Consider the following 16,593-nt stretch of genomic DNA (forward strand, 5'->3'; position numbering starts at 1 on the left):
GTCGCTCGGTCGGAGTTCGTCGGCTTGCATTGAGAGGATATAGTCCATCCGAGCTTTAGTCATAAAATAGCGGTCTCTCGTTCCCATTCGGTTATTCGTTCTTTAAAAGATTATACTTGATGGAAGGATGTAACAATAATCGCGCATCTTATATTAAAAGCCAAATCCTTTTCGTTTGCGATTGCGCAATTTAATTTCTCATTATTTACACGCATGACGCAATCTGCCGAAAGTCGATAAATTAGTATAGATAAACAGATAATTATTTTAAACTGTACGACCACTGATTATAAAGTAATGTTGGATATTAATAAGGTTCTTTAACTTCACCCTGCTTCTTCGGCATATGGTTTATGTAAAATCATTCCAAATTTAATTCAAGCGAACGAGAATTCATATCAATTCGGAGTGCTGTACATACTTAGCGAACGAAAGTCAATAGAGCGCAGCAGAATAAATAGCAAAATAAATATCAAATGCTTTTTCGGACCGCGAGACACGCCATAATAACGTTTGCAATATGGATACCTAAAGCATACACAGCTATGTCAAACATCTAGATCAATACCGCTGGTGTATTGATATAGATGTTTGACATCCATACCAATGTCAAATATCCACGCTAATACAAGACAATCCCAATAGATGTAGAATAACCAATGTGGTCCTACTGTTTACAAGCAGCAGGAAGAAGATTTATACACGATCGTGATTGATACACGGTCAATACGCTCCGTTCCCACATATCTTTTTGTCGGATATTGCAGAAAGACAATAAACATATAGAGTACGTTGATAATAATTTAATCTCCGAGACCTTCTGACAGTTATTTATCGAGGGCACGTTTGGCAAGCCAATAAATATCGATATCCCTTCGCACCGTCTCGTCAGACCCCGTAACTCCTACGGCTGGAACGTCGGCACGTAGTGGAGACCAGGACGCGACGCATTGGTGATGGAGATGAGATGATCGCGCGGTTCTCGCCGCAGCTCACAGAATCAGGATGGACGATAGAATTTACGAGCGATACGGTCCAGAGAACGTACCCCGGGGGTGTTCTCCAGGGGGTACCTTTGCATTCTTTACGAGATCGGGCCGGGACGCCCGTAGCAGCGATGCGTAAATGGCGCGCCGATGGGAAAAAGAGAAAGAGAAGAGGCAGAGGACGTTGGGGGCGAGGGTGCGAATTCGCCATTAAAGGGTGAATAACGTCCGGGTGAGCGTGGTGCGTCTTCCCGCGCGGCGTGGAATTCGATTATCTCGGACGTGATTTAAAATTTTCCCGATAGCACGACGGCGATGGGGACCGCCGCTGTCGCCGACCCCCGCAAATTCCGACTACATTATTTTCTTTTTCTTACGTCCAGAGATAAAGGCGAACGTCACGTACGACTTTACTTTCGCTTTGGCTCCTTTGGAAGCTCATCGCCGCGGAGAAAGTAGATTATCGCGAGATCTTCCGTTCGATCGCGTTTATGGGTGACAAGAGGCATTGATATCGTTTTCGGGACACGAAAGGTAAAATGTACAATGAAATAACATTTTTAAATCCTCAGAAATACGCTTTTGTAAACACTTGTTTCATTCGAATTGATAATGTGACGAGAAACTGAGAAATTGTTCAAATAACATTGAATATTGCGCTGTTTTTCAGACTGTAAAATGTTACTAGTAAACAGAATGTTATTTAAATAATAATATTACGTTACACGATTGCATATTCGTAATTGCATTATTTCTACATACGTACGGTTTAAATAGATGATTGTTTTGAATACCATTGTTATACTATTTTTATTGAAAAAGTTATGAATGTTTTCAAAATTGTTTTTAAAACCGACTAATTTACGATTTGATTGGTCCTCTATATCCGGTAATATTGAAAAAATTTTATCTCATTGTTTTTATACAATTATTTAATTTAATATAATTATTTTATTATGCTTTTATGTAATAATTTAGATATGTAACTTGATGCATGCACAGCGCACAAAGCTAAATTAACCGATGTATAACAAGAGAAATATGGTAAAGGATACTCTCTCTCTCTCTCTCTCTCTCTCTCTCTCTCTCTCTCTCTCTCTCTCAAGAAAAAATGCAGGCTGCAGCAACTAAAAGTATTTCTGCCGTAAATGCATCGTTTACGGGAAAATAAAGCTCACATTAAATATACTTCAATTGTAAAGTCGGCGAAAAAGTAGACGCGCCAAGCCTTCGTGAATTTCTTATAGATGGCGTAAAATAAGCGTTAGAAGAACCCGAGAGAGCCTTCATTAAAGAATACAGAGAAAAGTTCAGTCACGATTTAAAAGCAATGGGACGAGGACAATGGAACCTTTTCTGGTTTTGATTCGAACCGACTAATCCGTATGTAATAAGGGAAAACTTTTGCACCCGTTAGTTCGTAATTAAATATGCACATACGCGATATTTTTATTAGCTAATTGATTTTTTACCAGCTTCCAAAAGACGAAGTATACGCGTTGTACATTTTATAATAAAATTTAAAAATCTGTATTTTTAAAAGATATGTGTATGTTTAAATATATTCTGCATGTACCTTTAATTTTTAAAGATAATGTGACGATGTTTCAGATGAAAAAATGTCGGTGTTATAATGTAAACTTTTACTTTTCAGAATATTGCGATATAAATATTGGTTGCATAAATAATTACAGTTTTTATTTAGAGCAATTCTTGATATATCACAGCTGTTTTTACGCTGATTTTTATTTTTCCTTTTTTTTTTAATGACAACGTTATAATATATAAATGACACAAATATAATAAAAACACGGAACACGTCGAAATATAAGCTACTATTTATTTTAATAATTCGTACTTAACTTAACTAATTAATTTTAAGGTTAAAAAGACATGAACTATATATAAATGAAACTTTTAATCAGGTAACAAAAGTGAACGGATAATTCCCATTAGTAAGCAGCACAATCGCAGAAACGCCTGAGGTAATTCTATTGGTTAATTATTATTTTGTAATATAATGGAAATAATATCTTAATAATATCAATCAAAGGAGACCTTTTATGATCCAAGCATGATAAAACGGACTTCTAGCCGATATCATAAATATAACCAAGACGGACTGCTAGCCGTTTACATATCAACAAAATAAATCGAACTGCTAGTCGTTTAAAAAGAGGTTTACTTGTACGAGTTACCTGGTAAGCCATAAAATCGCATGCAATCTTTCGAATTAAAGCTCCTTTTCTTTTTAGTGCGAGCTTAATCATTAAGTTTCTAGTTGGCATCCTTCAATTCAACACCGGTGTTTAACTGCTTCAAGTTAGGCTTACAGCCTCAATTGGGCTATCAGCCCCTCACCCACGTGTTGAGTAATGTTCTTCTAGAGGCACTGCTAGGATATCAAAAAATTCCTCTTCCGTTTTTAGCTTTATCTAAAGAAGCGATAACAGGATAAGATGGCTGAAAAACAGCACCACCACGACGCACACGCCAACAAAATGGTCGGGCCTTCTTTCTCCTTCCAGGAAGGAAGCACACAGCGCCACTACTTGATCAGTTTGGTCGATGCCGCCGATCGGTTTGCTAGATCGACGGCATTACCGTCACGCACGTAGTGTTACCAAAAAATGGTAACTTCTTTTATCATTTGGCTATCGTAATTTTTAACAACAGCATAAATTAAATTCAGAAAAATATTGTGAAGTAAAGAAATATAGAAAAATTGGCTATCAGTATTGCGCAAGCGAAGGAAAGAGAGTCTAAACAAAAGAAATAAATATATACGAGAACATGTTGTTTTACACAATAAAACAATGAAAGCGTCGTAATATTTTTCTGTGTCAGTGATTACTTTTGACAAAGATCTTAGGTGAAAGCGTGATGTGAAAGTCATTCGGAATAAAATCGGTTAAACACGCGATTTTACGTAATAGCAAATTATTCGAGATAACGCGGAATTATCGGTTCGGCGATTGTACGTTTGGCAAAAAAGACACAGAGATTAGATCCCATTAGCATACACGAATTGGATCGGCAAAGCCGTCGTTCTCAGTTTAATCGATTTTTATCAGGTATTGTTATACGCGATGCCCGCCTTCGAGAACGATTCGAGAATGAGGTAATACGAAACGTTTGCCGCGATCTCAAACTGATTTGAATTTCCTCTTTTCTCGTTTAACGATCTATTTAACAAAAAGCCTGGCTTTTATAGCGAAAAATATTTTTTTTAAACATATTTTTTGCTTAAGAACAAAAAGTAAGTAATGAATTCAAAATTGAGATCTTAGAAAATGAAAAGACAAAAGTCCAAGTATTCCTTCTTATCTTATCTGATATAATTTTGTATTTATTCTTTTTCATTCAATGCGTAGGTACAGATATTTTAAAAGAAACGAATTTTAGTTGATCCAATTTAAGACTGAATGTCTATAAAGGATGATATAGTTGTTATCTATACATGTCTTAATTTTTCTTTATTTTTTTTTTATTTATAGTAAGTTTGATCGATTAGAGTATATTTTTTCCGACGAAACGTTGGATATCTATTATAAATATTGATTCATCCATAACTGTAACAATATCTCAAAATAGTCGAGTATGACGAATAACCCAAGTCCAATAATTTTTTTTACTTCTAATAAAAAATTATTTCGCTGAATTAAGGCGGAATATACAATAAGGTATGATGCAATTAACTATATATTTTCTCGATATTTTTGCATTACCTTTTATTTATGTATAAAAAGTTCGATCGATTAGAGTATATTTTTAAGATAAAAATATAAATATCGGTTATTTTTTATACATATTGATTCACGCATCACTGTAACAATATCCCAAAATAGTCGAGTATCACGAACGACACTTTCTTCGGAGGTAGTTAAGGAGAACCAAGGAAAAAGCATTCTCGAGGCCGGATACCACTGGCATTCACTCCTTTGCAAACGGGCCTTTGACGACGGCAACTTTCGCGCTCGATACGCGACGCTCGGTAACACGGATTTCCCGATAATAAATCTCCTTTTCACATAAAAGCGCAATCCCTTTCAATATGCCGAGAGCGATGCGGAGAGCGTTAGAATCCCGGGCCATCTTTTTCGGCTGATCTTGGCAAGTGTTCGCGCGCTCTATATCGCCAGTAACGCGCTGTGCGCGTTATTCATTTCGTTGACAGAATACAGAAGTCATTTGTCGACTCGCTAAGCGTTAGGCGGACTCGACAATACCTATTACAGACGCATCCCCGTGAATACCGAACTGTCTCCCTCTTGTGCATAGGCTATTACCATAGCCACTCAGACATCAGAAGGACTCGACGAATGCCGTCGCCCGAAGACAATAACGGGACTAATGAGCGATTAGCAAGAAGGTGGATAATGGAAGTGAATATCGCGACTAAGGGAATGATTAATTATCAATTTGCGAAAAACTGTTATACATGAATGAAGAATCTATATTATTTTTGCCACTAAGTCATAAAAATAAAACAACTTTTAAATCATTGAAGAAATATGATGTTCAAAATGTTACTCAACGTCAATTTTTATTCCGATAATAATGGATTTTAATTTACTTGAGATAAAGTTTTCTTTAGACATAATTTGCAATATTCAGTTATTGTAATCAATATAATCTATTGATATTATTTAATTTTAATTTTAAAAAATCTTAATTAAACTTTTCGGTATAATGAAATTTAATCTGCATTTATGTTTAATTATAAAATGAGGTTTTGTTATTTTCTCAAAACTTAGTTTAGCAACAGACTTGTTATTTTTAATTTTAAAATTATTATTAGGAAAGTAAACTCTACGAATAAAAAATATATTTAAAATTTAATTGAATCAAATCCTATCATCTGGCAGAGTCAATCTCGAACTCCATTTAGATAAATAAAGGACGGATACAATTGTATATCGTCAGATGCAGTGAATTGAATTCGACTATAACAAACCGATAAGTCAACAGTTTATCTCTCTACTGTGCTGAATAAGCTTTCGTAGCAAAGGTCTTTCGCACTTTCGTCCTCAGGGTTTGACGCGTCTCGCTTTGCACTTTAACGATTTGCGCGATCGCAACCACGTTTAAAAGGAATCAAAGCGATCGTTCACTCAGCGTACCCTTCCTCTCGGCAGCATTTCATTATCCGCGCGAAATTGAATCTGCCGATCAATTACCCGTCTTCGTGAGAAGTGCGCCTTCTTCGCGCTCTCGAGAATGAGAAGGCTCTCCTCGGTTCCGGTCGCACGCGCACGGCCGATTGCCGCTTCTCCCTCCGGAAAATCCGCATCGGATCTCCGCATCGCTTCGCCACGGAACGAAGAACGCGATTGCATCTCACCGTCTTGCGATTCCGCGCACGTGTACGCGTAAGTACGCACGTGGCGAAAACGCGTGTCGCCGATTCCGAGCTCTCAACCGACGGGAGCTCTTTATCTGCGGGTTTGGTTTTCAGTCGCTTTTGCAATTCAATCCACCGAGATCCTGCAGGATGTTCGCATTTTTCTACCACCCGCGTTCTACATCTCGAATCGGTGTCGTTTTATAACTCGCCGAGATAGTCCGCGATCATCCGGCCAGAGTGTCAGTTCGTTACTTGATTATCTAATACGATATATTAGGATATATTCGGATTCGAATCCTGGCTGGGGTAATATTTTTCGCAATAAATTATTTACAGTTTTTAAGATGCTTATTAGAATTAAATTATTAACAGTTTTTTAAGATGTTTATTTGCAGCAGTAATATTAAATTGCTTGTCAATTTAATTTATAATATTACTCCAGCTTTATTTAGGATTGTGTTTCAAGAACCGCCTTGACCGAATATGACATTTTTTACTCATGTGTGTCTAATATTATTAGGTCTAGAAGATCTAAGATATTATTCAGTATATCGTATCTACGAACCTTTTACAGTACAAATATTATAGATATAACCAATACATTAGCGAAATTTATATAACATATTACTGAACATATTCTTTGAACAGTGAAATATGACGTAACAACCAAGCTTCAAAATATTTTGTAATATCACTTTTATTTATTATATCCTGTGCAGGAAAAAAATTTATATAAAAATGGTGAACAGAATTTTAAAATATTCTCGAATATTGAATATCAAATTATTGCGATATCGAGATTTTAAGAGGGATTTTTTAATTTCTATTTCGTATATCCCCGGACGAATTCACAGAGACGTGCAATCTCTTCGAGAGTCAATATATAGAGCCGGAGGGTAAAGCAGATTAAAACTAAAAACTTAAAAGCAAGGGTAACCACTTGCTGACGACTCGAATAATTAAGAGACTAAACTTTGAGAGAGAACGAATGAATGAGATTTTAATTTAAATCTTAAAAGTATACATATTCTTGAATATTTATATATAAATTTTAGATGCAACAGATTTTAAGATAAGTATTATCATTACCTATTGTTGTATATGACAACAAATACGCAACGTTTTTAAGATCTTTTAGAGAAAGTCAATGAAATCGGAAAATGAATCGAATTAAAGTTGAGAACTCAAAGTCGAAGAAGAGCAACCGTTTTCTCATGACCGGAACAATCAACAGGCCAAGTTAAATGTCTGAGCAAACGAGCAAGTTTTTAATTAAAAATCTCATTTATTTTCCAACGTCCCATTCATCCGCCGTTACCGTGTTTACTTTTGCAACTTACTCCAGAAAATTTTGCGAAAGAGGTATTTTAAAGGGCAAAAGTAATGGTGAAAAAATATTGTAATTCCTTTTATAAATCCTAAAATCTCTTTGCCTCTGATATCCAAATGGAGAGGAGGGGAAGGAGCAAAAGGATACCAATGCATTCGCGGCGTGAGTTCGTACCGCGATGCGGGTTAAACGTGCGTCCAGCAGCACCGAATTAATGATTACACCGTGCAGCCGCGTGTACAGCATCGAGGAATATGGTAATCCCGCAAGATTTAAAGCCTCTTCCGCGCTGCTGCGGACCAGGTTCCGGAACAACGACGAGACAATTACTTCGCGCTTCGATGAGGATAATCGACTGTACAGGATGCCCCAAGGCTTACGTGCTCGGCCCCTCGATTATTTTTTTTTAGTTGAAACTTTCTGTTATGTATACATCTCTAGAGATTTGAAACAACGAGTAAATTATTCTAATATTACATATTCCAAAGAAAACAAATATATTGAGAGTTTCTTGTTAAGTATTCGTTGCAAATTAAAGAGTTTGCTGGAAGATAACTAAAAGGTGAAGCTTTATTGTTGTATTTTTTTATATGCATTTAGAAAGCTTCATTAAAGTCATTTAATTACCGACAGTATATTAATTTCTCGGCATAGAAATTACTGTCAAATTATTTTTCTTCGGCTTCTCGTTTTTTGTGACTCGTAAAAAATCAGTAGACTTATGGAGAATGCATGCACTTGGACGGCCAGAGTTATTAGCCGTACACCGAAGTTGATGCAGCAGATATTGTGGGGTTTCAACAGTCTCATTGACAATCTTGCCCATCCCACAATATGACAATGATTACGTGATCGATGGAATCGTAGCCATCCCTATCTATTATTTGATTAAACACATAATTCAAGACATATGGCAGCATCATCGGTATTATCAGCATCATCAACAAGAAACTGTGATAATTCTCCTGAAAATTCTTTTCGAGTAACACAAAATGCTTCATCTGTGTAACAAATGAATTTTAAGACCTGTATACGAACTGTGTTACTATAATGTAGTCTAATTACATCGAAAAACAATGCGCGTCATATGCCATGCATCGTTTGAACATGGCGTTATTTACTCTTTCGTTAATCAACTAATTAGCCAATTATCCGAGGTTTGCTATTATCCAGAGTTCGTTATAGCGAAAACATTTTCAGAGAAGCATTATAACGGAAAATAATATCTCCTGCGAAAAACTCGGCGCTTCATTAATTTCCTAAACAACCGCGTTATAGAGAATACACTATGCGTATAATAAATTCAGAAAAATGTAGGAGACGGATGGCTTCGATATAAAACGCAGTAGAACCGACATTTTTATCGAAAATAAGTGAATATGTGCGTAAAACATGAAAGAAAAATAGATCCGTGATTAAAGCAGAAAAATTCGTGTTATTCTGTATAAATAATGTCGGAGTGTGTTCAACAATATTTTCTTCAAATGTTGCATTCTAATATCTCGCGATGATCAAAGTATCAGTTATTATCTATACGGTATAAATATTTAAAGATTATCTACTGAATATTCAAATATATCTCGTGTAATATTTAAATATTGAAGTATCCATATGTATTTAATTGAGTAATCATTACGCGATGTATTTTTATACACATTGATGTTATATTATATTACGTGTTATTATATGATGTTTTTGTTATTTCTCCAAGAGAGATGGTTTTCCATAAACGAAGAATAATGTTGTTTCCATGTTATATAATGTATTCCCAACAATCTGTTTTCATACTAAAATGAATTTTCCTATAGCAGCAAATAGCGATGATATTTAAAAATATTCCAAAATCTGAATATTAAAATGCACTGATTATGCAACTCCTGCTCATTAAACTGATCGATTATTTAAAAAATTTTATAAAAGTATTTGTATACAATTTGTAACACAAAAAAAAAGAAAAAGAGAGAAAGCTTAGACATATAAAACAAATATTCATAACTTGTATATTATCAGAAGATTGTGAATAAAATATTAAACATTAAACTCAAAAAAATTATGTGAACTTTTTAAAATAATGTTAGCTTTTTAACAATTTTTATAATTTCTAAAAAGCTTGATCAGCTTTGTAATTTCGAATTAATAAGTAAAAATATGAATACAAAAAATACGATTCAAAACATTGATGTTGACTCGCTTTATTAAAATTATTACAAAAAGGTATAAATAAAGATATCGTTCTGCATATTAAATTATTATTTTGCGTAATATTTATATATTAACTGATGGACGGGTTCGCTATCATCGTTTTTATTTCCCCATCGTCACTTAATCCATGCAGAATGGTGGGCGAGATCAACGGTACCTTCATGCGCAACCCCGTGAGAAAACAGCATCCAACTCCTGCGCGTGTTTGCATTTCCTGTGGAACGAGCCGCGATGATCCACAGTGGTGCCTGTTGAAATGCGGTAGCTTTCCTTCTTCCACTCGGTCTGAATAGGTGTGCAACCGCTGAATAGGAGATGCTCTGCGTTTGCTGGCGGCTGGCTTGAATTTTCAGCTACGAAAATACTGTCGAGCAGAGAGAGAGAGAGAGAGAGAGAGGGAGAAGATAGAAACGTAAAAGCAAAAGAGTGGGGCGAAAAGTCTAGGTCTTTCCCTTAGGAGCAATCTTTACAGGGCGATTCAAGAGGAAACATTGCTAGTGAATATTTCAAAAGAAGATAACCTTAGATCATAATCATTAACAATTAATATTAATTTTTATATTACTTTATTGGCAATTAAAAAAATTCACGCTTACTCGCTTTGCAGGTATTCGTACGATTCATTACATCCTTCTAATTACCTTTGATATTATCTGTCACGTAAAATTAATTAAAGTTAATATAATATTCTGATATTAAAATTAATTATGTTAAATTTCTCTTCCATTGTCTCTAATAATAATAACAATAATCTTGCGATAAGAATGAATTAATTAATTTTTACTGGTATGATAAACTGACTTCGCGCTAATTTTGATGACGTTATATCTATAAAGCAAATGAAAATAATCATGACCTGAAAACCTTATTTTTTTAAATCGTAACTCTATAAGTGTTTCAGTTGAATCGTCTTGTAGGATGAACTAAATAAAACTGTTTGTGCATATATGTACAGAGGCGACACACCGGAATGAGGACGGAAATACTTCAGCAGCTCTGGGCAAAGGAAGCCTAACGTCAGATCTTCGTTGAAAATCTGGAAGTTCGTCAAAAGTAGCTTCGACTCGCTATATTATTAATAACGACCGTTTTTGAAATTTAATAAATTCACAAGAATTTCATTAAATGTAATTATCCGATTATCAGATCAAAATTTTACGATCCAATTGATCAAGAGCTAATTTTAATAAAAATGAAATGTGAAATTAATATCAATTACCATTATTTATACAGACGTATAGAGAACAATCTGCCACGTTCTAGTAATAATTTCACGAATAGTCGGAATTCCAGTTTCAATTGTTGTTCGTTTATCATTGCTTCGTTCTGTTGTATGCAGAGAATTGAGATTTCAGATATTCATGGAACACGTAACGCACGTTATTTCGGGGCTGGAAGTTACATATATAGGGAAAGTTTCATTTTGGTAAAGGTCTCATCCGCAGTACGAAAGTAAGTTCATCCACGAAAGAATATATATGCATTAATGTTGAAAGAAAAACAGTCGGATGCTTTCATTACGGCGCTAGAGAGCGCGGTGACGTTTACCTAACATCTCGCCGCAATTTCTTGAAAAGCATCAGGCACAGACAGGCTTCGCGACGAAATTGAAGCTATCACGACCACGCGTCATTTTTAAACTCAATTTGTGCTCTAGGTTGTGCGCAAATAATAATCTAACAGTACACTAACCACCCTCTCGATGCTAATTGACTTAACGAAAATGATTATGATTTAAATATGTCACATTACGACAAATTGACGTTATTTAGCGTGATTGTCATTCCGGACGAATCATGCAAGATAGAATAGATGACCCAGTTGAGACATCGAAAGGAAGCTCCGCTCAATATAATCCAATGCATTTATAAAGATACGAAATTAGAAATGTTCTTGTTTGAGAATCAGATTAAACAACGTCATATGACATTTATTCAGTTCGGTTTAGAATTGAATAAATATTGGAGACTTAATGTTGTTAATTCAATTATAACATATAATTTAATTACACCTATCAATTTTATAGGTCATACATATCTTCATATATCGTTATATGCTCCGTATATCGATGAAAAATGTTTGTGCTATATATAAATATAGCTTGCATTCTCCGCTATACGTATAACAAGCTATCTATTAATGAATTGCAAGTATTTGCAAATCTAGTCTAATTCCAATTGAACTTATGATATTGTTTCTTGTTAGAGTTTACTGAGCGTTTTCGTAGTTTCTTGTTTACATTTAGGGACAGCATAGTTATAGACCTCTCTCGACCGAGTCAAGAGATAGCACTTGCTATTCAGTATAACAATTTCATTACAGTTCTGTACCTTGTCCAAAGCTGTCTAAAGCTATTCAATGTCTCCTCTCAATTCTCGCAAATCAAAAGGAAATATTGTTTACACGTTTCCTCTGAAGGATTCATCCTGCATGACCCCAAAGCAAAGACAAAGTAGAAACCTTCTCGACTTCGTTCGTCACGGCGAACGGTTGTTTTTTCGAGGAAAAAGATTGCGTACATAATTTAATCTTGCTTTACTTTGGACTTTCATCGCGCGAGAGCGATGCTCGGAAGGTGAAGCAGCATATATTTCTGCCTTCCCCCGAAACGAGGTTCTCGCGATGAAGCCACGGTGATACGCGTGCAATATCAACCTCCGTCCATGCTCGCATCCGTATATATATGCGTTCGCAATACACGGGCGTGACATGGCGCGCTTGCTTGTTATAACACGAACGACAAATCCCGAGCCGCCGGAATTGCGGATTAATGAACGGTCTCGTTATGCGACGCGAGTCTACCTTGTTTATCGTCAACCACTTCTATCGAGAAGCGATATGGCGCCCTTGGAAATCGATAGTCATTAGCGTGTGCACGTACAGCGGGCAAATACAGACGCACGTAAAATATACGCACACGTTCGCTTTCAAATATACCATACCTTTTTATGTACATGTATTATATATGTAGAAACCGCAGACGCAGTCGCGCATACAAAGATTCATATAATCATTAGATTGCACAAATTGTGTACGTGTATACGTGCGCAGACTTCGCGGCCGTTTCTAAAAGGATACGCTAACGACGAGGGATGAGCAGAATGACGTAGTTAGACCGTGTAGAATCACAGGAGTCCCCGGAGAAACGGAGTGTCAGCGACAGGCTCCTCGCGAACACCGCGAGAAAACTTTAATGCACGTCGTCGAGTTAGGTTGTCATAATTCGCAAATGCGAGCCAATTTAAGTTAATTTATCGCGACGTCTGTCAGGACTCGTAAACTGTGCGGCTGAAAAAGAAATTCGGAAGTTTTCTCTTTGTCCTTTCTGCTTCCGATAAATATTCCTATCAAATTCTTTAACATTCTTAAAATAACATTTGCGCGAAAAAGCCTCTCATATCCAACTGTTTCAAATTTTATCGGTAACTTGATATCTCGCTTGAAAGTCCTAAAATATTTGCCGGTCTCTCCCGGGAGAATATGATATTCCTCGCACGTTGAAGTACGAAGGAACGGAAGTAATAAAAGAGCGGTCAATATCGGGAGAGATCCAATCAGCAAACGGGGCTTTATCACTATTCGTCTCGTCTTATCCGAGCATGCTCCTGTTTGTCCTAGCCGATTGGTTTAGCTGTAATAGCTCTCCCTTTAAAAACCATCAATGCTTCAATATTTCTGTCTGAAGAGCTCCATTTCCATGCTTTCATTTCCCCGTTCGCAATCGTTCTTGGCCATTAATGAGGCAAATCTAATTCTATCATGATTCTGTACATTTTTTATAATAAAAATATAAATGAATATATTCATAAACAATGTGGTAATGCCGAGCAAGCTAAAAAAAGAAGTTACGAACGGATAAGAACAAGCTTTTGCACTCTGAGGAAATTTAAATAGCATTACTGCAGCGAAGAAAAAATTGAGATGATCCTATTAGTATTTTTTAGCACAATGCATATTTCGGTTATTAAATTTAGCTATTTTCTAATTAAGTAATCTAATAACTAAACAAAACATGGTCTAAACGAGGAAATTACATTAGTTCGTACTAGATTTATTAGAAAATATAAAGCGTAACAAAACAATTAGAGTAGAGTAAAAGCAGGGATTATGGAATAGTGTTTTTTAAATTAACATTGCTCCGATATAAATGCATATGAAGACTTTAAATTTACACAGAACTCTTGAGGAATATGTTAGCTACAACATCCAATAAATGAAAGTCGCCAAAATTTAAGTTCAACGTCAATATTAATAAAAAAGTAAAAAGTAAGAAAATGAAGGGATCTAAAAAATGGGATGTAATATGGAATACCGATGAAATTTTGATCATAGTAATAAATAACACAATAAATGAAGTCCAAATTTGTTTATTTATGTAAACTGATCAAGAAAAATAGAAAACTGTTCACATTTTTATTGTACAATACAGAAAATATAATAACATCATTGAATGTTATTACGTATGGACAATAAAAAATAAAATTAAATCTTGAATCATTAAATTATGACGTACAATAAATATTAGCATCTAAAATAAACATTATTCACAAGAAGCATCAAAAAGTTATATTCTCAACTCCCGATGTATTCCACATTACCTGCATGTTGTTATATGACATACAAAGTCTTTCCGTAGCAATAAACAAGTTTGAAATAGCAATTAATCTGCATAATATTGTTCATGCAACATTATTAAAAGCGTGTATGTAATATAAGCATTAAAAAAACTTACCTTCAGTTTGTGAGAACACTTTTTAGAAAAAGTTGCCGGATATCCTGACGTAACTAAAATAAATAATGTTAATTATAACAAAACGTTTGGTCGGACTAAGTTTATTGCTTGTTATGACATGTTTGGTAGCAGTTGCAACAACTTTCAGCGATTGCTGCTAGATTGCAATGCTAAAAAATAAGCCACTATTCCATATTAGTAGCCTATTCCATAATCCCTGTTTTTATTCAATTATACACCGAGAAAAAATTTATTAAATCTCAATAATATTTTTTTTCAATAATACTAACATTTATTTATATAAATATTTATCCAATAAAACAAATAATAGTTGAATCACACAAAATTAATGGTTCTTATACCGAATATAAATAAATGTATATTTACATTTAATAAATAGTTACTAATAAATAGTTCTTATACTTAAACAAATACTTGTTAAAACTTAATATATTTTTTTAGTATTGTATATGCAATACATTTTACTTGCATTTAAAATATTTAAGTGCAGTTAGTTTACGTTATATTTATAAACAATATAAAAAAAAATATATTTATATAAAATGCCATCGTTAAGAAATTTTTGCTATTAAATTACCATTAAAAAAAGGTTTGTATACTGTTCAAGTCTCTCTGCTCTTATAATCGAATTACCTTAATTACTCGGCGCCAGTTCTTGACAATTAAGGGTTGAGGGTTCTGAAGGACCTCATAGAAACCACGGTGGAAGGTATGGGTAGAATGAAAGAGAGTAAGGTATCCTTTTTGCGGCGGACACCGTTTTCGTTCCACACTTTTTCCTCCCTTCAGCGGTCTTCCCCCTTTTCATCGGTTACGACGACAGCTTTCATCCAATTTCCTCTTGTCTTGAGAAGCTTCACGGCCCCGCATGGCCAGTGCTTAAGTGGAAGTGCTCTTTCGTGCGGCATTCGACACCCGCGAGACTCATTGTCAGCATCGAGATTGACAGTCTTCGACGAGTCTAGGGCGCAGTGATTTAAAGTTGCGTTCTCACGAAGAACTGAAATCATTTCTCGCGACAGTTCTTTTTTTTTTTTGTCATCGTTCCCGTCTTCGAATTATGCCATTGGCATTTCGCAAGTTTGCTCTCACGATTTTTCATTCCATTATTCGGTTAATAGTTACGAAATTTTATCACGGGTTAAAGAAGACAGGGAATAAAGTACATCTTCGCCAATACGATCTTCACCAAAGCTCGATCAGAAGTTTCGAGTTAATGCAACCGAGCTCGTTTCCGAGCATTTCGCGACGTCAGAAATCTATTACCGCAAGATTGGACGTTTTGCAACCGCGATTGAAAGATGGCCCCGACGGCTGTGGTACTCGGCTGTAGGACCTGGAAAAGTTCGACCGCAACCGGAGTAAACTGTATCGAACTCCAAATTACTTGGCTGCATAAGGATTCACTTTGCGCGTTAACGAACTAGAAGTTGAAGCAGTGTGTTACCTCAGTAGTGTTTGAGGGAGCCTCGCGCACGAATAAAGAGTAGTGTGGCCGCAAACATTAGTTACAGTTAATTAAAGCTTAACCCATTTAACCTCCCCTCTTTTTAGGAACAGAATTAAATGTGTCACTCGAATGAGAGCCAATCAATCCGAATTACGGTTTATTAGCTCGAGTTACTGTTTGCTGCGCAATAAGTCAAATTTCTGGATACGGTCTATTCCCAATACAACGCACCGTTACATTTGAACAGCTCTCCGTGTAATAAATTATACACATCTTAATCGTGGAAACCGTCAGTGTCGTCGTGGCAATTTTCCGACGTCGATCGATACACAGAAGCTCGTCTACATGTTTCCTGGTCTTATCACCTGCTGGAATAATCGACCGTTAGGTTCACTCCCTGGATTACGAAGGCTGCGCGTGATCGAGCGTGTTGCTTATCCGCGAGAGAGGAACCGAGTTACAATTAACTCTTAATGAATATTTATGATGCGCCGGCCGGCAGAAATTACGTCGCTCATTGAGTTA

The 16,593-nt window shown here is 35.7% G+C and overlaps 1 protein-coding gene across 1 annotated transcript in view; it reads left to right on the forward strand.

Annotated features, from left to right (window-relative positions):
• The window catches only part of LOC108721269 (neural cell adhesion molecule 2), a 227,413-nt gene that overhangs the window by 182,118 nt on the left and 28,702 nt on the right, over window positions 1-16,593 (forward strand). The gene's annotated exons all lie outside the window — the stretch shown is intronic.

This window comes from Mycetomoellerius zeteki, unplaced genomic scaffold (genome assembly GCF_001594055.1).
Source record: "Mycetomoellerius zeteki isolate Tzet28-1 unplaced genomic scaffold, Tzet1.0 scaffold164, whole genome shotgun sequence".
In the NCBI taxonomy this organism is placed as follows: Eukaryota; Metazoa; Arthropoda; class Insecta; order Hymenoptera; family Formicidae; genus Mycetomoellerius; species Mycetomoellerius zeteki.